The sequence below is a fragment of the Anser anser genome (assembly GCF_964211835.1).
Source record: "Anser anser genome assembly, contig: SUPER_W_unloc_7, whole genome shotgun sequence".
NCBI lineage: Eukaryota > Metazoa > Chordata > Aves > Anseriformes > Anatidae > Anser > Anser anser.
The window spans coordinates 696,434-719,711 of record NW_028154225.1 but is presented as its reverse complement, the minus strand read 5'-3'; the positions used below and the strand labels follow the sequence as shown (position 1 = coordinate 719,711).

The 23,278-nt window shown below is 45.9% G+C and overlaps 1 long non-coding RNA gene across 1 annotated transcript; it reads left to right on the top strand.

Annotated features, from left to right (window-relative positions):
* The first annotated feature begins 9,872 nt into the window (after positions 1-9,872).
* On the top strand, positions 9,873-16,669 carry LOC310888944. The gene is made up of 2 exons (XR_014576274.1): positions 9,873-11,031; positions 14,461-16,669. It is a non-coding gene; the product is annotated as an uncharacterized lncRNA (long non-coding RNA).
* Positions 16,670-23,278: the final 6,609 nt, after the last annotated feature.

The following is a 23,278-nucleotide window of genomic DNA, read 5'->3' as shown; positions in this document are numbered from 1 at the left end:
GGGTGCTTGTTTTCATGTATTAAGTGTTGCTAGCAGATATGTGAAAAAAATATCCCAGTTTTTGCCTTTGACACTGTGACTTCTAAGAAGCATTTTTTCAGTGCCAAGAAAGATCAGTCACATTGCTGGCATTAAGTAGCACTCCCACAAGCTGTTAAATTTTTTACCTGCAGACGAGTGGTTCTTGAATAGATAAAAAACTATTTCCTGCCTTTTGAAGATACAAAAGAGAACCTAAAGGATTATGAAATCCCTATAACTGATAACCTTTGGACAGCAGCATTATCAAAAGGCAAGGATAAATGACCTAATTCATCCACCATCTATCTGTTTAAAGTCAGGGAGTTCAAACTGGAGATGAATTGCCTTCAGCAAAGCTGCAGTCTACAAGGTGCTGTGTGCTTATGGCCCTTAATGAGCAGTGAAAGAATAGTGGATATTATGACTGACAACATTAATATATGCAAATATATGTGTGTATGTCTATATATATTTAAAAATCTGGGAATAGCACACAACAATTCAGAGGAATGAAACCACAGAACCAGGGTAAAATTAACAAAGGTTCCGGCATGATGCAGAAGCCTATTTCCCAATTTTAAAAGATCCTACAGTCTAGGAGTCTGGATCCTGCCGTCACTTGGTCCAGAAGCAGAGGCGAGCTTGCCCACAGCATGCCAGTGTAAGGGAGCTCAGCAAAGGTTTTTGTTTGTTGTGTGTATCCTACAATCACATACGACCAGGATATTACCTGAAAAGATTTTTGTTATATAACTACTTATTAAAGCCTACAAGACCTAGCTGTAAGCATGTGGCAAGCACTGGGGCTGGAGTTGGGCTGCAGACGTCTCTTCCTTTCTTCTTCCAAGAACGTGCCACCCTCCTTACTCACTTCATTTATGGCTGGCCCATAGTTACCCATCTGCCGGTAAGGTCAGCAGCAGGCAAATGAAGGCCATACCACCCTTAGCACAAGCTCCCCATGTGGTGTGACACAGACCAAACCCAACTTTCCAGTCAGGGACAGCTTTATCTTTAAAGCCATTGTCCCCCTGAGGAAAGCTGTAAATACTTTTAAGCCCTCCCTGACATCAGTAGTAATTGAGGATGAGCTACCTCTCAGAATCACAGAATCACAGAATGTTAGGAATTGGAAGGGACCTTGAAAGATCATCTAGTCCGATCCCCCTGCCGGAGCAGGAACACCTAGATCAGGTCACACAGAAACGCGTCCAGGTGGGTTTTGAAAGTCTCCAGAGAAGGAGACTCCACAACCCCCCTGGGCAGCCTGTTCCAGTGCTCTGTCACCGTCACCGTAAAAAAGTTTTGTCTCATATTTAAGCGGAACCTCCTATGTTCCAGCTTGCAGCAATTGCCTCTTGTCCTATCATTGGGTGTCACTGAGAAGAGCCTGGCTCCATCCTCCTGACACTCCTTTCATGGAAACAAACATTGTTTCCAAGCAGAATTAAATAACTTAGTCCTCTGCTTCTTTGTTATTTTTCTCTCCTCCATGACATTTTGCAAATTCACAAGAAATCCAGAATTGTTGTTATTTATTGCCCATCTGTGTTAGCACCCTCACAATCCTGGAGGATTTCCTCATGCTCAAGAGGGAGTGGTTCCTGCTCCATAAAATGCCCAGCATCCGAGTGGATGGAAAAGTCAAGAGAGGGCCATGAACCAACACCATGGAAATGAAGAGAAAGAAAGTGGTCTGTTTATAAGACTTGAGGTTTTGCTGGCAAGACTGATGTGTATCAGCAAAAATATAACCTCCCAGCAGTGTTAACTTTATTATCAACACAGGCAAGTTCTCCTGCTCTTCTAGCTTGTGCCATTTAGGAGATCAATTTAAGCTACGTGAGAAGAGTTTTAAAGTCAGTACGAGGTGTGTTTTGTTGAGCAAGAAATATCTGGTTGCAATGGTACAATGCTGCTGCTAACTCCTCTGAGCATAGACAAGACCAGTTCCTGCCCTACATGTCCTTGCTTGGTCGTGATCTGCTGAAAAAGTATGAATTCAGAAACACCTGGAGCCACACCTGGCTGGTGTGTGCACCGATGACCAAGCCAGAGAAGCACAAACTGGGCTTGGTGAGAAACAAGAGGAAGAGGCACTCTACGAGTACTCCACAAGCAGAGCTATGGAGGACAGTGACAGAGCCTACGTGATGACAACTGACACATTTTCCTGTGTCCTCTGACCCCAGTCTGGCCGTGCTTCCCTCTGCACTATCCACACCAGACCATGAACAGCCTCTGCCTGAACCAAGGATGACCCACACTTGGGTTCGACAGGGATGAGCTGTGTAACAGCACTAGCTGGTAAGCGAATGTCAACAATTAGAGATTAACAGTCTAGTATCTAATATTTTGTCCATCATAGCATGAATTCGTTAATAAATACCAGTTATAAATAGTGGAAGCTGTGTGACTGTAAAAACTGCAAAAGCTGGTGGGGACTTGGAGATGGATGTATCACCTGCAGTGACAAAGGAACTCACTTTTTGAAGCTAACAGCTTCCCTCGAATTCCTCTGATTCATCTATGACATAGACTGCTGTCACTTTATGGATGTCTTCTCTTGAGCCAAGCTGACCAGAATGACTGGATTGAATATTATATCACAAAATGACAGGAGGAGTTAGTGATATGTGTCCCCTCTACATGCCATTTCCCACGAGGCCTAAAAAAGATCATCATACTTTATTTTATGATCAGCGGGTCATTCATCTATATCTGCTTTGAAGCCACAGTAGACTTTTTGCCAGTCACTAATAGAAACTAAATAAACACAGCCAAACAGTGTCATCTATCTGTGTGGTGAGTAATTATGAGGGATTCCTCTTTAAACAGATGCTTAAGTAAATATAGAAATATTATTTTACAAATGCTGGCTCAAGAAGAGATGTTGGGGAATTACAAAGGAGAGACATCTCACTTACATATGTGCCTATCTTAGTGTAACTCTGACCCTACACGGTTACCCAGTACATAGCAAAGGAATTTGTTATTTCAGCTTTTATAGTTGCACGTGAGCTTTCTTCAATGCACCATCAACTGATGCTCAGGATTGAAAAGTACTTTTCTATTTCCAAAGCTTCATTCATAAAAACAACCTTTTCATTGAATGTTTTCATTCCGGTATGCGCCGGTATTTATTTCCCAAGGAGGCTATTGGGAGACTATTTCACATAATGTATCAGGAATTAGTTCAATATGGTGTAGGGCTGTAACACAGCGAAGTAATCATTCTTGACCCCATCGAGTTGTGTTTACTCATGACCCCACCGCACCGAGCACAAAGCACTGGGTGTGCTGGCTGATATGAGTTGTTTCACTCTGCCCACTCCAGCTCTCCCTCCGTGTCCGCTACCTCATTCCTTTCTGCTCTGGGGCTGGGATGCAGTTCGAGGGATGGCTGGTTCTCAGCACCACGCAGAGCCGTTTGCGACCTATAATGCAGTAACAGCATTAAGGGTGGGTTTGTTTGGGAAGCTCAGCCCTGATCAGGACCTCAGTGGGCAAAACTCAATTAACTGGGGGGGAGGAGGGCAGCAGAAAGCAGGAAGGGGAAGTGGGGGAAGCGATGGGGAAGCATGAAGTGCCATAACCAGTTTCAAATACCTCTGCAGTTGTCTGCAGATCAGCCAAGTGGCTGGTGACTCCTATTGACGCCTGCCAGCACAACGCTATTGCTCACCCACCCAGCCGAGCTGGATATCTTGGCTGAAAGATTTATCTCCCAGACAAATAATGAAGATTCTGGTAGCGAGAGAACAGGCAGACCTGCATACAGATGGGCAAGCGAGAGTGGGGCAGGGAGAACCACAGCCAGGCAGGAAGCCAGGACACCCAAATCTGGAGAAAGAAGGGAACAGATCCCTGCCGTGGACAAGGGGATGGAAGCACTTAATGTATCTGGGGGCTGAGCACTGACTCTCATATTTCCATTTGTTCTTCTCCACTCTGCAGCCCAAGCCCTTCAACCTCGACACATTCATGCTCCCCTCACTCCTCCACTCTTGAACCAGAAAGGGAGAAAAATGCAGACCTTTTGCAATATCGCTGCCACGGCATGAAAAGAAGTTGGCAGGGAGGCCCAGGAGCTGGGATTCCTGGGACCCGCAGCCACTCATGGGGTGACAGCAATAGGACCCAGGCTTGTACAAGAGGATGTCCCTCCTTTTGCAGAGCTCGGCACGGTTCTGAGCATAGCGGGCTGACATGGTGAAACGCCATATGATTGTTTGCTTTATATCAAATGGGGCCATGCCATCACTTTTTTAGGGAAACGGCTGCTCTCTGGCTGCCTGCAGCTGCACAGCGGGAGCTCCATCCAGGCTCGCAGGCAAGGTAGAGCCAAACAGCTGCTCCCAGCTAGGCAGCGGCACCGGCTCCCACCGAGCTGCCGCAGACCTCCAGGGCTGCCAGCGCTCACCAGGGTGCAAGGCAGCAGTCCCCAGGCTGACCTGCTGCTCTCCAGGCATAAATGCTACCTGGCAGAGCTGCAGCTCATCACTTGCCTGCACACTGCCCAACTGCCTTATCCCAGTGGTCTCATCCTGGTGGTGGCAGGCGGGTCCCTCCAAGGGTGACTTGTCCATGCCGCGTTGGTGCCTCAGAGAAGGGAGAGGAATTGCCCTCTGGAGGCATTTGTCTTGTCTCGGAGTCCCTGGAAAGAGCCCACCTGACATCAGACCAGAAATCTTTTTTTCTTCAGGCCACAGCTAGGCAAGGTGAACACCACCAAGGTGCCTCACCTTATAAATGCTCGGCCAGGAGAGTAACAATGGTGACATTATTTTAATCAATGTCAAATGGTCTATGAGTTAATTGAGTTTTTCTTATCTAGTCTAGAGAACAGAGAAGTTCCTCGGAAGATGCTGGAACAGAAATACACACTGCCCTCAGGGGTGCATATAATGGCATGGGATTTCTGTACGTTACAACATTCCTTTAAGACCATGTCATCTAATGAGAGACTTTCTTTGTTTGGGGGGAGGGAGAGAGAAGTTAGCTTTGTTGTACTATTTCTGCTCTCCATTTCTCATTTTAGTTTTCAGATAGGTACATGCCGTAGAATACATTTTAATTGTAAATAAAAATATATTCTACTTCGCAGTGCCTCCTTTTGAGAGTCTCGGAGGAGGAAGCGAGCACTGAACTGCCAGGACCACAGCCTTGCAGCCAGAGCTCAGCAAAGAACCTGTTGCTTCGCCAGGTTACAGACTGGTAAACTGAGGCAGGGGGCTGGCCCTGTTGCAAAGGGTCTCAGGGGAAAGGCATTAAACCACCAGTTCTGCAGCATCTTCAGAATGCATGCCCATCTCTATAAAACCTATGGAATTTAATAAAGAACTCTCAAACAGGGATGATTTTTTTAAATTTACTTTATTGTTCTCCCAACAGAGCGTGGTGAGTATTTCCCATTCAGTTCCACGATGCTCCCCCACCACGGCAAGAACACTTCTGCTCTGCCACCCAGACACCTGGGCAGTGCCACAGGGCCGCCAGCCTCTGCGCCCGGCGGGGAAGTGGAGGAAGGGCAGGGCAGGGCAGGGCAGGGCAGGGCAGGGCAGGGCAGGGCAGGGCAGGGCAGGGCAGGGCAGGGAAGGGAAGGGAAGGGAAGGGAAGGGAAGGGAAGGGAAGGGAAGGGAAGGGAAGGGAAGGGAAGGGAAGGGAAGGGAAGGGAAGGGAAGGGAAGGGAAGGGGGGAGAAACCGCCGCCGCAGCCTGAGTCACGGCTGCCGCGGGATGTGGCAACGCGAGGCCGGGCGGTGGCAGTGGGCGGGGCTGGGTGCGGGCGGAGTGAGGGCGGCAGCCGGGATATCCCCCTGTTAGCGTAGCAACCACATAACCACCAAGTGATTATATGAAGGTGCTTTATTCAGCGCTGGAAGCCGGGGCAGGTGCCCAAATCTGGCTTCAAGTCCCGTTACTTTCCAGCCATTATTTATACATTCAACATTACGTAAGGCATACATATTCATTACAGGTTGCAACATCAGCCTCGCATTCCATTCTAATTAGCTCCCCTCCCCTTTGCACATGCGTGGTGCACTCTGGTGGTCGTCCAGGTGGTCGTCCAGATGAAGTAAGGAGTCTTCCTCTCTGCTAAACTTTTCACCTTTCTCGCTCGACGCATGCTCCCTCCGCTCCTTGCTTCTGCTTCAACTCATTTCAGCACTTCCAGGCCCTTATCCAAGGTCAGGTTGTATCTGTTCCCTCCCAGGGTTCCCCTTCAAAGATTCATTTGACTGTTCAGTATGCTCCCTAAGTTTCCCAGTATACATAGATTATTTGATAATATACTCCCTAAACTTCCCAGTATACATAAATTAATTGATAATGTAAGTACATTTGGCAATGCTTAATTATACTGCATGACCCATCAGCTAAGAGACATTAATAAAACATCCATTCGATTCTCCCCAACACAAACACCCCCGCCCGTGGCGGTGGCCGGGCAAGGCCCGCCCGGGCAGGCAGTGGCGGCTCACCCAGGCTCCGGCCCAGGCCCCGACCCCAGCCCCAGCCCCAACCCCGACCCAGGCCCAGGCTCCATTCCCCTGCACCACATTAGTTTCTTGAAGTGTGTAATTAAGCGGCCTGAAAATTCAGGCTGCAGGTAACCGGTTGAGTAATGGGTGAAAGTTTGTCTTCATGCACAAATTGCTGCTTGCTCAGCTGTACGTGCCTGCTTCAAGCTGCACCGGGGCTGGCAGGTGTTCTGTGCGACACAGAGCATGACAAGCTCCATGGGCTGCAATTTTATTAAATATAAATATATCTATTAATTATTTCAAAATCTGTGTTTATTTCATTACTTCATTTTTTATATTACCGAGTATTTCACCTTTGTGCAATTGAAAACTGCCCCAAAGTTGTGGCACAGCTGACACCTTTATCCCAGCGCTGCTGCTGTAACCAGGGCTACATCCAAACCAGTGCTATGTGAGGTTCTTGGGGGAGTATGGTTGGTAAAATTTTGTGTTTATGGAGCTAGTGCTTAAAATAGTATAGAAAATACATCCTTTGTTTCTGAGGCTCTCGAGTAGTCTTGCTTCACAGTAAGTCAAAGCAATTAATAGGGCTTTTGGCTTTACTTAATCTAATTTACCACGTTTTTTCTTTAATTAATATATTGCAAAATAGTTTAACTATTCCAAACTAAACAAACCTTCAAATCAATGCCAATTTACCTTACCTGCTGTTCTGCATCTTCAGAAGTAGAAGTGTTGCTTCCACAGGACCAAGAGAGGCAGGAGGGTTGCAGCTGTGCCCAGGCAAGATATCCTGTTTTCTACATGCTGCTGAAATCAAGTCACATAATACCTTGCAAATGTCTTATTTTCAAATTCCCGAGTTCAACAATATGCCATACAATAAAATGAATGTGAATGCATGTGTGTTATACACAACTCTGCCATCCCTGTTTTTGCAAACTCATTGAGAGCACCTCCTAGGCAGTTACCCAAGTTAAAATTTGAGATGGAAGAAGATGACACAGAGAGCTGTAAGACTCGCCAGAGGTATCAGAACGACATGCCATGTTTCTAGGCATCTTGACGGAGAAACTGAGATCTTGTTGTCCCTTCTTTCTTTCTCTGTTCAAGTTTTGTATTGAATTTATGGATTCAGTTGTTGGAACAGAACATAAAAAGATGGAATTTGTAAGCATAAATGGCCAGCCATCCATTTGCCTACCATATACATGTGTAACTGGTCCTACCAATTAAGCATGTGTTGTACTTCGTGTCTTTTGTGCAGCTGTATACTCCTGCAATTCTAAAACACGGAACAGGAAGGGTCAGACAGATTGTGTTCCTCAAGGTGAGCTAAAAGCTTAACACTTGTCTTTAGGATTTCAAGCTAAGAAAAAAACCTCTTTGGCTCTTTGCTTTAGAATATGATTAATATTCTAGCAACCTACCTGTGAGGGAGCCCTGAGAGCTCTAACCTCACTTGGACTCCACTGGGAGGTGAGGTGCTCAGCTCCTTTAGGAGGCTGCATGCACTTTGCAGAGCAGAGCCAGATGGGCTTGAGAAAGCCGAGCTGCTGACTTCCTAGCACATCACCATAAACAAAGAGAGTAATAGTAATAATAATAATCCTTAGCACGTAATGACAATAGCGGTTGGGGCTGTGAATGGAGTGGGTCTTTCAAACCTCTGTTTATGGTGCCTGTGATATCACTCAGTCTGGCAGGAGGTCTGCAGCTCGAATTTCTTAAGGCCTTTAGGAGGTGGTAATTGTCTCACTGTTGCTTTAAACACAGTGTTAATTATGTTTTTAAACAATGCCTATAAACTCTTTAATTCTTTGTAAAGTGTTCCCTGTCTCTACGGGGTTTTTTTATTAGTGGGGTTGTGGGTTTTTTGGGGGGGGGGCGTGTTGGAAGGCTTTGGGGGAGGTCACAGTCATGAGGGCTATCAAATGAAAACATTCACTTTTAATTTTACTCGTAGTTGATAGACTTAAATTTCAAATAGTGTCTTTCTTTGAATTTGGAGGCATAGTCAGCATACAACCCTTTACAGTGTACATTTCCTCTTTGCTTCAAAACATTTTTCTTCTCTATTCTATAGGTGGTATTGGGTGGCTCAACTTTGTGCCATTAAACTATGCCAGCAACCCCCCCAAAAAAAGTATTAAAAAAAAAAGTATACCAAGTATACCTGTTATATCATTTGTAGTCCAAAGTTCCTGAAATGATGTTTTTGAAAAAATCAAATACTAACACATTTGGGCCATGCTCTAGAAGACCCATCCAGCAGCCCACAACTATCTCAGCCAGTATGGCTGCTCTTATGTTCTCACCAAATATGTAATTTTCCTCTTAAATGAAGAGAACAAGTCTGGGCCTCTTTTGGATTAATCATTGCTATCAGATGGCATGCCTTCTTCCCTCAAGCTGAAATGAATGTGGAGGTTTGGGTAATATGCTTTTGAAAATCCAATCTTCAAATTACACTTTACTATTAATACCTTTTTTTTGGGGGGTTCAGTTTATGCAATTTGGGTTGTGAAATCAGGGTAGTCAGTTCCTCTCCAGTCCTTGTTTACCCAAAACTCCCTTATTTCAGGTTCAAAGGAGACTTTTCATCCTGGAGGTAGTCCCTATCAGGCAGGGTCCTGACTTTCATTGCAGCGCTACTCTTTAGTTTTCAAGTGACTTCTACCACTTGGATATTTTAGAAAAAATTCAATTTCAAGCAGGTTGTTTTCCCTGGAACTGAGCCACATCAAAGACTGTCATGAAAGCATTTCTGTTGAATTTAATATTTGTTAAAAGTTATTAAAAATCCCAACCCTACATTTAGATGAATGAGGACTTTTCAATTATCTGTTTTAATGCACTGGCACTACTAATTCATAAATTATCAGGTGTGAAGGGCTATTCCTACTGTCTAGACTACCCACCTGAGTAACGCAGGCTAGAAAAGCTCCCTGCATTTGTACAGGCTTGAACCGGCTGGAGCTCATCTTTTGAATACCACCAAAACCTCACTTCAAAATTGTTATTGACAAAGAATCCACCGCAGCCAGTGGTTAATTACTGTAACTGGATCATTACCTGTGAAAAATAATGCTTTGTTTCTCTCTTGATTTTTCCTAACAGAACTTCCAGCTTTTGGCTCATGCTGCATCTTTGATGCACTCAAGAAACCATTAACAAAGCTTTTTTTCCCCATGTGTGATTAAGGCATTGTAGACTTCTAGAGAAACTAAGACATTGATTGTCTGCAGTTGTGGAGCATCTTTATTTGTATGCATCTTCTCAGCTCTCTCTTAAGCACATCATACAAGTGTAAACAGAGCCAAAAATGTCTCATAGACATAATGCTCCCATAGAGATAGAATAGAAACAAGTGCCCAAGAATTTGCTATTTAAAATTAGGATTTATCTTGGATTTGAGGACAAGAATCTAAAAAATCTAAAACATGTTCTCTAAAAGCAGATTGTGGCAATACTCTACTCTTAAAACATCATTGCTTTATCAAGTGCTCATGTCAGATGTCTGATCATTGAATTTTCTTTTCATGTAAAACTGTATGTAAGTCAGTATGAGGAATGCTGATCCCGAACATCATAAACATGTGAATTTTCTTTTTAGAACAAAGTTATCTCAGTCTCTGATGGGCCAAATTTCCCATTAACATCAGTGGAAATTTTCCCTGGAAAAGACTGTGACAGGCCAGCACCTCACCAGCAGTGAAGACAGACAGTGTTTGAGGGAGAAAGCAGCTCCGCAGTGCATCTGGCTAGGCCACTGCAATACAGAAGGTCACATCAATGATATTTAGGTTGTGATGTATCACATTGTAAGGAATAGTCCAGCAATTCGTGCCACTAAGGGGTGTGAAGGGTTAACATTGAGGCCTGGGTTTAGGCGAGAAGAGAACAAAGGGATTTCTTCAGAGAAAAACTGCTGACTTTGCACAGATGTGCAGTAACTTCTCACAGCCGGCCAAGAGACCACTAGATAAGGAGGAAGAATACGAGCCTCCCTGTCCGAGCGGCCCCCGAGAAACCAACAGAGACTGATAAGCAGGTGCACCTGGGAGGACTTCGGATTCGGGAAACCAATTATAATAACCCTGCCTCTTCTAGAAGTAGTAATGAATATGTATTAGCCTAGGAGCATAAAAACCAGCCGCCTTACGTAACAGGTGTGCGTCCTGGTGGAGCAGAGACTCCCGGCGCACCCAGCGCTGTTTGCTTGCCTCTATTCATTTAATAAATTGTAAACTTTGATTGTAATCCTATTTGGGACTCAGTCATTTATAACAATTGGGGGCTCGTCCGGGATGGTCTTGGTTCCTGAATTCTGACTTGATCTAGGAGGGGCGCCCCCACCATTTGGTGGCTCCTGTTCGAGTCAGGTCAGGGCTAATGCCATCTTGAACCTGAATAAGGGCAAGCAAAGATTTAGATTTTTTTATGAGCTCCCTTTGCCGGCTGCAGCACTATATTTTGCCCGTAATTCTGCGCGCGAAGATCCGAACGAAGACGACGGAGTCGTAAGTATTTAAGGCGTATACCGTTCGGTTGGGTGGGTTTCGGTTGCCTGTGTGTGTGAGAGTGTGACTGAGACGGAACGTAGTTCCGAAGCGATTGTGGAGGTCTTCTAACCGCGGTTCCAATCTCCCGCGAGGGACTTGGCCGGTGAAGGACCGAAGCGATTCCTATAGGATTCGTGGGTGGGTGATAGGTCCTAAACCCCCTGCAAGACACTCTCACTAAGGCAACCAAGGGCTGTAGGAATTGCCACAGTAAAATTCCTAGATGGGTCAGACAAAATTGAAGACCCGGGACCAGAGAAAAGGGAGCAAATTACCAGACATACCACCAGAAAGTCCATTAGGGATAATGATTAGAAATTGGAACGATAGGGGCCCCAGAAAAGGGAAAAAGTAAATTAAAAATGGTTCAGTATTGTATGACAGAATGGCCAAAGGAGCCTTTAAGACCACATGTCTTTTGGCCCGTTTTCGGATCCTTTGAAGACTGGGTTTGCCAGGCCTTAAATATACATGTTAATTCAAAGGAACCTTTTAGCCAGGAGGAAAGTGATTATGCAGGATTATGGATCAGGATCTCACGTCCTTTTCCAGCCTCAATATTTACACTAAAAGCAGACGAGAAGTTTGACGAAGAAGAGAACAAAAAAATAAAAAATAAAAAAAAAGGAAAAAGAAAAAGATGATGAATGGGAGTCATTGGATAACCTACCACCTCTATATCCTAACAATCCACCCCCGGTGGTGCATCTTGTAATCCTGTTTTGTTCTTAAATGTTTTGACTGTGTCAAGGAGGAAGGTGGGAGCATTATCTAAGTAACAGTTTAGAAGTTTGGGTATATTCGCGGTGGTGTTCGGTCAGTTTCCCAAGTATCGGGGGAGGGGGGCTGACTGATTATCAAAGTGGTAGAACGGAGAGTCACTTCTTTGGTGGTTCGGGCCTGAGCCCTGGGAATTCGGTAAGAAGGGGGAGAGCGAATTTATTTAGGCCTCAATACCTTTTTAAACCCCCATCTTGACGGATACACAGGAGTGATTCCTTGTTTTGTGTAGGCTTACTAACAAAGTGCATGAGAAAAATTAGCATTTGGCTTGAAATTCGGTCTTATTGAAATGTAAATTTTGTGGAAAAGGTGTTATTGTTTGTCTAGAAGACAGAAGGCTGAGTGCTTCAGGTGTTTTTCCGAAGTCCTGCGGATTTATGATTGGAATGGGGCTCATTAATAATCTGAAATAGTAAAGTTTGTATGTGGAAAGAAGAGTTTAATCCCAGAGAATTGGGACATTTGGGAAGAAGATTAGGAAAAGATAGTAAAAACCTGCAATAAAAAGGTTTGCGTGGAAATTGAAACAAGGGACAGTAACTAATATAAATAAATAAAAGGGAATGGGAAATCAAGGAAAAGGGGAAAATCCAAAAAAAAAGACGTCCTAGAAAAAAAAAAAAAAAAGCCTCCTTGGGTGCATATTGGCACATTGGAAGGATATTGTTAGAAATGGGGGCACAGAAAGCAAGAGGACTTTCACTAAGTATTGCAATCAATGGTGGCCACTATATAAACTAAATGGCCACTTTATGGATCAATCGACTATAACAGTGTCTTGCAATTAATGTTTTTGAGGAGAGAAGGAAAATAGGATGAAATGTTGTATAGTGATATGTTGTTTCAGCATGTTGGAGGGAAAAGGTTTGGAATTAAGTTGGCCCCTGACTGAGCCTTTGGTGTTGGCATTAGAAAAGTACAGGCTGGAGAAAGATAAAGGAAGTGTTAAAAGGATTATTGGAGGTGTTAAAGGTTGTGTGGCATGTAGTATTTAACAGAGCTGTTTGAAATTGAATGAGCAGGGAAAGAGGATGTAGGAATGTTAATAGTTCCGTCTCAACCCGAGGCTGAGATCTCTAAATAGCGGGTGTGAACCCTCTGGGGCAGGGGGACCGTGATGGGTCCGAGAGAGTTGTCGTGGAAACAGAAAAGCAGCTAACTCTTGAAACAACCTGAGTTCCTGTGTGAGCTCAGATTGCCAATGGGACCGCTCAGGGAACTTTCAACGATTGCATTCCCCTGACCGACCCCCTCACTGAGACCCTAATCACCCCGGAAATTATGTAAATACTAAAATCTGGTTAAATTGGCTATTGGGAATTGAGAATCTGTTCCAACAAGGTCCAAAAGAAACCCCTATGGAATTTATGGAATTTTTGAATTTCTGGACCAACTTTGAAATGCAATGAAAAAAAAAAAATGGACCTGGCTTAAAAAAAAAAAAAAAAAAAAAAGAGAGAGAGGCAACTGGCTAACCTCTTTCCAGGGCAATCAGCCCCTGATATCAGAAAGAAATTGTCTTAGGCTGCAGGACAAACAACAGTCAGGAATGATGGGGACCTGGGGCATCTACCCTAGCAGGTCCACTAGTTGAAATAAAGCTAGGAAACGAAGACAGAGGCTTGAATTTTTTGTTGGTTATGGGAGCTTCTTTCTCTGTGTTAATTAGGCTGTAAATGTAATAGGAGCAACATATTCAGTGTTAAATAGTTTAAAAGGACGATTAGGAACTAAGACAACTACAATAATTGGAGCCACAGGGAAAGAGGAAGAATGGTCATTCTTACAACCCCTTGATTTGCGTTTTGGGGGTGAGGAACTAACCCATAAATTTTAGTATGTACCAGAATGCCCGATGCCACTCTTGGGACGGGATCTATTAGCCAAATTAGATGCAACAATAACCTTTGAGGATGGAGAATTAATAATGAAGGTACCTGAGTCCAAAGTAGGCCAAATCCTAATGATCAAAGATAAACCCTTTGTTAATATTCCAAGAGAAGTAGAAAATGCAGTTATAGCAACAGTACGGGAAACAGATGTACCAGGGAAGTCGAAACTGGCACAACTGGTAAAGGTGGAATTAAAGGAAGGAGCCAAACCTGTTTGAATCAAACAATATCCACTTAAGATAGAAGCTAGGCACGGGAATGGTGAAAATTATTGACAAATTTCTCAAATATCAGATTCTGGAAGAATGTAAATCGGAATACAATACTCCAATTTTTCCAGTAAAGAAGCCGAATGGCGAGTATAGATTTGTACAAGATCTTAGAGCAATAAATGAAATAACAAAGGATATTCACCCGGTAGTAGCTAATCCTTACACATTGTTAACATCTGTGAAAGGGAAATATAAATGGTTTACCATGATAGATTTAAAGGATGCCTTCTTTTGCATACCTCTTGATAAAGATAGTAGAAAATTATTTGCCTTCAAATGGGAAAACGTATTGAAGTTTTTGGACCACATATGGTAACAACCGTTTTGGAACAAAGGGGGGGGGGGGCACTGGTTATCACCCAGCTGGATGGTGAAATATCAGGCAATCCTAACTGAACAAGATGACATAACCTTGAAAACGACTAACCTGTTATATCCAGCAGTATTTCTAGGAACTGTTCCAGAAGAAGGACCGTTGGAACACAGTTGTGTGCAAATAATCGAACATACGCCAGCCACAAAGATTTGAAGGATGTACCCCTTGAAAGGTATTCAGTGGGAATACCACACTCCGTGGCACCCACAAAGCTCAGGGAAAGTAGAAAGGATGAATCAAACAATAAAACAACAATTGACTAAGTTAATGATCGAGACACAGCTGCCCTGGACGAAATGCTTACCATTGGCACTTTTAAACATAAGAACTAAACCACACAGTGAGACTGGATTATCATCATATGAAATGTTATATGGTATGCCTTATTCTCAAGGGATGCCCCTAGGGAACAATGTAGTTGAGGATCATAGTATCCAGAAATACATAATTACCATTGGAAGGAGATTACAGGAGATAAGAGAAATTGGGATGATGACTCAGACACCACCTTTAGGATTTGCTATTCATAAAATACAACCAGGAGACAAGGTCTTAATAAAAACCTGGAGAGAAGAATCATTGAACCCCCGATAGGAGGGACCGTACCTTGTTTTACTTACTATTGAAACAGCTGTGAGAACAGCAGAAAGGGGTTGGACCCACGCATCCAGAATAAAAGGACCAATAACTACCGAAGCCTGGAGGGTTGAGTCCACTCCTGGGGAACTGAAACTGAGACTAAAGAGGAACTGATATCCCAGCAATGAGGTTCTGCATGAATTAAGGGCACTGGATAAAGAGGACAAGGCTGAAGGGAGGAAAGGGAGAAGGCAAGACCGGGGTAGGACCCTCCACTGCGGCGTGTATGGTCTACCGAGGGAGGCAACCCCTATGGGTATTGACCGCCGAGTGAGAGTGCCTCGACCGGACTTCTCCCACACCAAGATCAGTTTGTCCTGAGAAAAATAACATGAGAACCTTTTAAACCCATAATAAAATTGTGATTAGTTTTTCCAGGAGCTGGATCACCCTGAAGGGCTGAATGGTAACACAAGCTCTGAAAGCGGGCCCAACCCCATGATTGAAGGCGCTTCCCACACTCTCAAGATTGGACGGCGAAAAAGGCTTATAATATGACAGGTCGCCAAAGAGAACTGAATTGTGACTGTAAGTGGAAACCCAACGTGGGAGCTTGGAAGCGTGCATATACGAGTACAAACGGGGCAGACATTGTAACAGGACCACTCGGTAACAAGGACACTCTGTATTATCACGCCCCAAAGGGTAAAGATGGATGGGATGGTCATTTTCCAAACGGGACGTGGGCCCTAAAGGGACATTATTGGGTGTGTGGCAAACATGCTTACAAGAGGCTACCCGGAAACTGGTCGGGAATATGCTATGTGGGGTACATAAGACCCTTGTTCTTTTTATTGTCACAAACACAAGGAAATCATTTAGGAATAAGATTATATGATGACCTGAACAGAGTAAAACGATCTATTGATACTTCCTTATCCGGGGATAGTGCCCCAAAATGGGGAAAGGATGAATGGCCTCCTGAAAGAATCATACAGCATTATGGGCCAGCTACCTGGAACCCGAATGAGTTGGTATCAGGAGCCCGAGAACCTATTTATAATTTGAACCGAAAAATTAGGTCGCAAGCTATCCTCGAAGTTGTAACCAATCAAACAGGGACGACCTTGGATCTTCTGGCTGATCAATCCACTCAGATGAGGAATGCTATCTTTCAACGTAGAATGGTCTTAGACTATTTACTAGCAGAAGAAGGGGGAGTGTGTGGAAAACTGAACGATTCTAATTGTTGTTTACAAATTGATGATAATGGAAAAGTGGTTAAGCAGATAACAAAAGAAATTAAAAAGCTAGCCCACGTCCCAGTACAAACTTGGAAGGGTATGGATTGGGATTTCTTTTCATGGTTGCCCGGTGGACCATGGGTTAAAAGAATGCTATTTTTATTTTTATGTGGTGTAATGACATTATTGTTTATACCTTGTATGATACCTTGCTTTACGTTGTTGATACGGCAGATAATAAATAGCACCCAATTTGTGACGACTTTGGGAGAGAAAAGGTGATGTGTCGATAATGATGCTTAAGAAATGGACACCCCGAGAACTGACTGATGAAATCCAACTGCTACTAACAAAAGTTGAAGAAGAGACACGAATTGATGATATTAAAAAAAAAAAAAGGGAGGAATTGTAAGGAATAGTCCAGCAATTCGTGCCACTAAGGGGTGTGAAGGGTTAACATTGAGGCCTGGGTTTAGGCGAGAAGAGAACAAAGGGATTTCTTCAGAGAAAAACTGCTGACTTTGCACAGATGTGCAGTAACTTCTCACAGCCGGCCAAGAGACCACTAGATAAGGAGGAAGAATACGAGCCTCCCTGTCCGAGCGGCCCCCGAGAAACCAACAGAGACTGATAAGCAGGTGCACCTGGGAGGACTTCGGATTCGGGAAACCAATTATAATAACCCTGCCTCTTCTAGAAGTAGTAATGAATATGTATTAGCCTAGGAGCATAAAAACCAGCCGCCTTACGTAACAGGTGTGCGTCCTGGTGGAGCAGAGACTCCCGGCGCACCCAGCGCTGTTTGCTTGCCTCTATTCATTTAATAAATTGTAAACTTTGATTGTAATCCTATTTGGGACTCAGTCATTTATAACAACATTAAAAGGAAGGAACTGCAGAATTATACACATACCTGCCAGCAGTAGGAAATACAGACTCTGGTGGTTTTCCGTGTGCTTTGCCTGACCCTCTGCCCTCCACTTTCCAACTATTTCTGCCAAAGAGGTTTTGGTAGTTTTCTTTCACATGAAGGAATTGCAGGTTCCTCCCGCTTCTAAACTGATGTACACATCCGTGGCACCTGGCAGTCCCCTCTCTGGTGTTATCAGCTGGTCCTGAAGAACAGCACATCCCTGCCTTGTGGCTGCAATTTGAGCAGGATCTGATAAATCCCCCTGAAGCCTGATAGTCATGTCAGAAGTCAGGGATTAGCCTGATAACGTTATGACTGAAATGCCACTTCTAAGAGAGGGACACCCCACCCTTCCCCGGTCCCCCTGGGCTATCTATCCATAGGTGTCTCAATGTAGTGGTCAGTACCATATGTTCGTGTGATGCCCTGGGTTTACTTGCTTTGGTGTTTTGGAAGGAATCTGAGTGAAGGCACCCTGAGGACTACAGGCAGATCGGGAACACTGGCTGAAAACAGAAAGCAGCTGTCTCCATCACTACTCTGGACTCCAGAGGTTTCAGGTGAAGGAATCTTTCCTCTGACCCATTTCAGCCACAGCTCTTTATGTACACACCACTGACTCGCAGAAAGCTGACTCCACAATCAGTAAGATTGTAAAGTAGGTATGTTTATTCAGCGCTGGGCGGCACGGGGGGTAGTCCCACCAAAGTCGTGCGCGCCCTAACGCGGCAAGTTGCTTTGGTTATGTACAGTAAAGAGTTACATATGCATGAAGTTTCCCAGTACGCCTATACATATGCATGACCTGTCCCCGCTTAGTATTAAAATTAGCTCCAAGAAGTCATTTCCATAAACTCCTCCCATCTGCACTTGCGCAGTGCCTTCTGGTGGTGGGCGCTGAGGGTCGTGAGGATGAAGTAAGATGTCTTCATCAGGGCTGAACTTTTCACCTCATCTCCTTGCGCATGCTCTCTGAGGCCTTGGTCACAATCTGGGCCATAAGGTTGGTTTGGTCCGGTTCTCGGGGTCCGAGGGGCTCCTGTTATCTGGAGGCCTAAGCGCAGCACAGGCACAGTACATCGCAAATGTAGCACATATTAAGCAATGAGTGTTGCCTACATATTCATTCTTAATCAATCACTCTCTAATTTTTAATCCCATGTTTCACCACTATCTGGTCCAGTGCCTGCCAAATACTATAGGTAATTACAAGTAAAACATGGCAGTTCATGTACTTGGCAAATGTACTTACTTGAAATAAAGAGAATTTTGATTTACACCACTGAAACATAGTCCTAAAAGTGGGATACAGCTATGCTGTCCACATGTGCTTATCTTTCAAATGTTCCAGTAAACCTGCTTTGCTTTCTGTTTCCATACAGAAAAATCCCTTCTTGAGTGCTTACACACAAAATCAAGTCTGAAAACAAATATTCACTAATTTGGAAATTTGAAGCACATAAGTACAGGTACAACACCAAGGAAGTCAGAGTTACACCTAAGATGGTGCATTAAGATTGTGTATTTTACATTAATATTTGGCAAGATCCTGGAAGTACTCCACAGAGTACACACCGATCCCCAAGGCGTTCACTTCTTCCTTGCCGGGGGAAGAAATCACTCCCTTCCACCACAGCATCATGTGTTGCATGAGGGATCTGCAGGTTCCCTTTATCTGTACAGCCACGTGTTCCACCTGCCTCTGCCCCAGTCTCCCCTCTGCCACCAACAGCCCCAGTCTCTTCCCTCTTGCCCGTGGCTCCCAGGCTGTGTCACGTGCCACGTGTGCTGTCACCGCAGTTCTGCCCCATGAAATCCTCTGCTCCCGTGTCCCGGCTGGCCTCAGTCCCCTTCCTCTGACCTCCCTCAGTGCCCATGTCGGGAATTCCACCAGCATTCAGCAGGAGCTGGGCTGGATGACGGTGCCACCAGCAACACGTGTAAGCACGGACAGAGCTGTAGGCGTGACGTGGATTTGCTGACACAGGTGAGCACCCACCAGAGATGCTGTGAAGGACAGGTGCTGCTCCTCCTGCCCACCTCGGCATGGAGATGCCAGCGTCATGGCTCTGGGCTGCAAAGCCCATTTGGCAGCAGCGCTTACCCTCCGACACTGGCCACATTCGTTCATTGTTTCCCTGCTGCTTCCCTGGGCAAACATCACACTGGATCTGCTCTGATCTCCGTCTCATTTGTGTTCCTCTTTGGTGGAGATTGTTATACCAGCATGAAGGTTCATATGTTTGAAACAGCAAATTCTTCTACTGCTAGGCTAGAATTAGGGAGTGATCATACCGAGATTATTTCCTTGATGATGGCATAACGGAGTCCAGGCAAGGAGATCGCCTTGTGCTTCACCCCCTCTAGATACAAAATCAAAGCAGTACAGACGTGTGAACAAGCCCGAAAGCTAACAAAAGCTCAGCTACCAAAGCACATGCTTCAAATCAGGCGCGTGTGAGTGCTTTGGTGGATGGAGGTATCCCCGCAGCTGAATGAGTCCCCAAAGCCAGTGCCTGTGCCTGTGCCTTGTAGCTCCTGATGGACCGCTTGATTTGGGAGGTCGGATTCCCAGGGCTGGGGACAGAAGTGCTTTTCCTTGTGTCTGACCAGCAGGGGCGAGCACCCTGCTCACTGGGCCTTCTCTGCTTTTCTCACTCATCCCATCCAGCAGCAGTGGGACCTTTCCAGCCCCAGAATGGCTGAGAGCAGTGGGAGCACCAGCAGTGCCATGGGGATGTCCAAGCAATGCCCATCAGGGAGAACAGAGTGTTGAGGGCCGTGCCTCCTGCTCATCAGACACCGAGGTTTCTTGGAGAAGTGTTTTCAGACCTGAGGTCTTGGAGATGAATTTGCTTCGTCAATGTGAGCTACTGGAGCGGAAGGAGAAGTCGGATACAGCCAAAATGGCATCGTAACCCAGACTTCGAACATTGCTTGAGAGCTCTGCTCTGAAAATAGGGCATAAAAATAGAAGCAGGGACAGCAGCTTAGCTATTCCTAATGTGCACAAAAGGATGGGAAGGTGCCAGGAGTCTCCCTACTCTGCCCCTGCCCTGCCTCCAGCCTGGCTTCTTCTCTCCTGCGGTCTGAGAACGCTTTGCACTCCTGGTAGCAGAGAGACATACCCCCAAAAGAGCAAAGTGTGCGTGTTATTGACCCTAGCCTAGAAAGCGTATGAAGAGGGATCAGCTCTGTTTGTTTGTGCCCGATAATGATGTCAGGAAAAGGTTTTTTCCCGAGTCTGGTTTTATCCCTTTGTGTGAGTGCCTTTGGTGCGTCTCACACCCTGGTGCTGTTAGCAAAACAATTAGGTTAACAGTGCCTTGGCTCCAACTGTCTGTCAAAGGCTGAATTGCAATGCAAATTGACTCGGGTTTATCGTGCACCCCTAGCTCTTCAAAGGCAGCCGGGCTCGAGAAGGGTCTCCAGAAGCCTCCAGAGGAATGGGGTCTTGAAACGGGGAGCGTGGGCTGCGTGGGATCACGCACGAATGCGTTTCTGACGAGGGATGTGGGTTTTATTCCCTCACCTGCCAGTGAGCACTGACAGCCACACAGGCGTGGGTTCACAGGGGGTCTCCCAGCCCAGGTAATGTGCTCATTTTTATGCCTTCTTTATGCCTATTTCTGTATTTTCCATATGGACACATACACCCGGCCTGTTTAAAGGGGTCTGCAGGGTCAGTTACAAAGCACTTCTTATCATTTATTTAATATTTAGCACTTGTGTAGCAATTTTTACCTGCAGAGCTCAAGGTACTTTGCACAGGCAAGTGCTGCTGGCCTACTGCACAGACCCAAGTGTCAAAGCCCAGGTACCCGCTGATGGGAGAGAGATGTGCCCCAGGGCACACAGGGAACCTCTGGCAGGGCCCCAAAATGACTCCTGGATCCCGTTTCTGTTCCCTGTCCCTTCGCTGCATGCGTCACGGTGTGCTCTTTGTCACTCTGCTCATGACCATAAAGTAATCACAGTCATCAAGTCATCAGCAAGGCAAGCAGAACTGCAAAGGGAAAAACACCTTGAAGAAATCCATCTCATTTATAACAGCCTGGAAAGTTTTTAAAAATTAAAAAGTATAATGCACCTATTAATGGGCACGTCCAGTGTGTATTCCACCAGCAGATACAGCAATGAATAGGAACCAGTTTTTCCCCTATCACAGCACTTTACCATAGGCATCACAGTGAAAAGGGGACTGCAGTGCTCTTGTGAAGCGAGTAAATCAGCTGAGGTCACCTCAGAGGCTGATGAACGAAATGTCAAACTGCCGTCTGATTTCCATTTCTCAGGACTTTGAGATGACCATTTTAAAAGCGACAGGATTTACTTTGCCCATTAAGTACTGGGAGGTGAAGTTAGGAGTCCATCCGCTTCCTCGGACTCCGCTTTAATAAGCTTCCCCAGTTTTTCTTTTAGAGGCCAGCAGATGATGTTCTTCCCCTCCTCAATATTTTCTTATTATTTATCATAAAAGTGAGCAGATTTTAAGCCTGGGTAAATATAATTTTGTTACCATTTAGTAAGGCTGCCCCCAAATCCAGACCCTTTCTAACTAGTTTAGATCCAGATTCTGCAAATGCCATGAGTGATTGCAGGCCCCCTTGGAGTCTCACCGGCCTTCTGGGGCAAGACCGGGCTCTAAAATTATCCCTGCGCTCCTGCGTGCACCAAAGGCAGGCATCCAGCAGCGACAGCCCTGGGAATACCCTGCCTGCACGGCATGCGGAGCCCGGAGCCATGCTCCTTCTGCGTCCCCTGTTCTTTATGTCTGTTGTCTTGTTTGGTTGGGCGCAATTGTTTTAGAATTGCACTTGCTTACAGCAGCCATGATTTAAGAGTCTCGGCTCCTAATTCCAACACAGTAACTGACTTACTGTGTGACCTGAAGCAACTCATCCACCAGTGCTTATTATAAGAAAAGGGAGCTCCTCATGCGTGGAAGCATGCACGGGGCCAGGGGCTCGTGATGTGGGGGCACTGCGAGGCCCAGCCGGGTTCCCCAGCTCCCTGCCACCAGGACACGGTGGTGCAAGCCTCACAGCCTCTTGGTGTCTGTTTCCCCATCCTGGGCAGGTTCCTGCAGGCAGAATTAGGATGTGGGCTCTGTGGAGTACTCCTAGCTGCCAGAAATGACTCCTGCTAGCGGTACTGGCAGCAGGAATAGTCAGCATGCTACGTGCTATTAATTCCTGCCCCTCATTTTGTGGAAATTGGAACATACTCACCCACTACGAAATACTTTCCCTTCCTTGGCAACAGGTGCTGTAAAAGTGCAAAGTATTATTAGCATTTTTGCTTTTCATGCCATGCCCCCTTCCAATGCCCAGGATCATAGCTGTAAATATATTATTTTTTTTAGGGCTCACTTTTCGTGCTCCAATGTTTACAGCGTCTGGGGCACACCCAGCTTTTAGGGGCTCCCCCAGGCTGGGTGCCGAGGGGGGGCTGCTGCAGGGCAACCCCACGGGGACCCCCAGTTTTCTGATGCAGAGTGGGGGACAGCAGCATCCTAGAGGCACAGCGGCGGCAGGGGGGGGTGCGACACAGCCACAACCTTTCGGCAACCCGAGCCGCCGCTTGCGCAAGGCGGTCGGAGATAAATATATATTATATATATTTTTTTTCCTCTCCCGGAGCGACACGGTGTCTAGACGCCCACGTGATGGGGCCGGGGCCGGGCCGGGCCGGGGCCGTGCCGCTGCGCACTGCGAAGGCGCCAGAGAGGGGGGGACCGGGGGGGCGTGCGCGGCCGAGCGCGCAGGCACCGCCGCTCCCGGCTCCGCTCCGCCGGGGCTCCCCCGCAGCAAGGGAAGACGGAGGCGCTGGTGCGGGGAGGGCGCCTCTTTGCAGCCAGCGGAGGGAAGAGGAAAAAAAAAAAAAAAAAAAAAAAAAAGCAGGAGGAGGAGAAGGAGGAGGGGAAGGAAAGAAGGAAGATAGAGGAGGAAAAAAATAATAATAATAAAAAAAAGCCAGACGCGCCGGCAGCACGGAGAGGGTTCCCATGTAAGCACGGCGCCGGGGGAGGCAGCGGGTGGCAGCGGCCCCCCCGGTACCCGCGGAGCAGCGCGGAGAACAGCACGCTGCTGGGGAAGGAGGGACACAGCCCCACTTTTTTTTTTCTTCTTTCTTTCTTTTTGTAG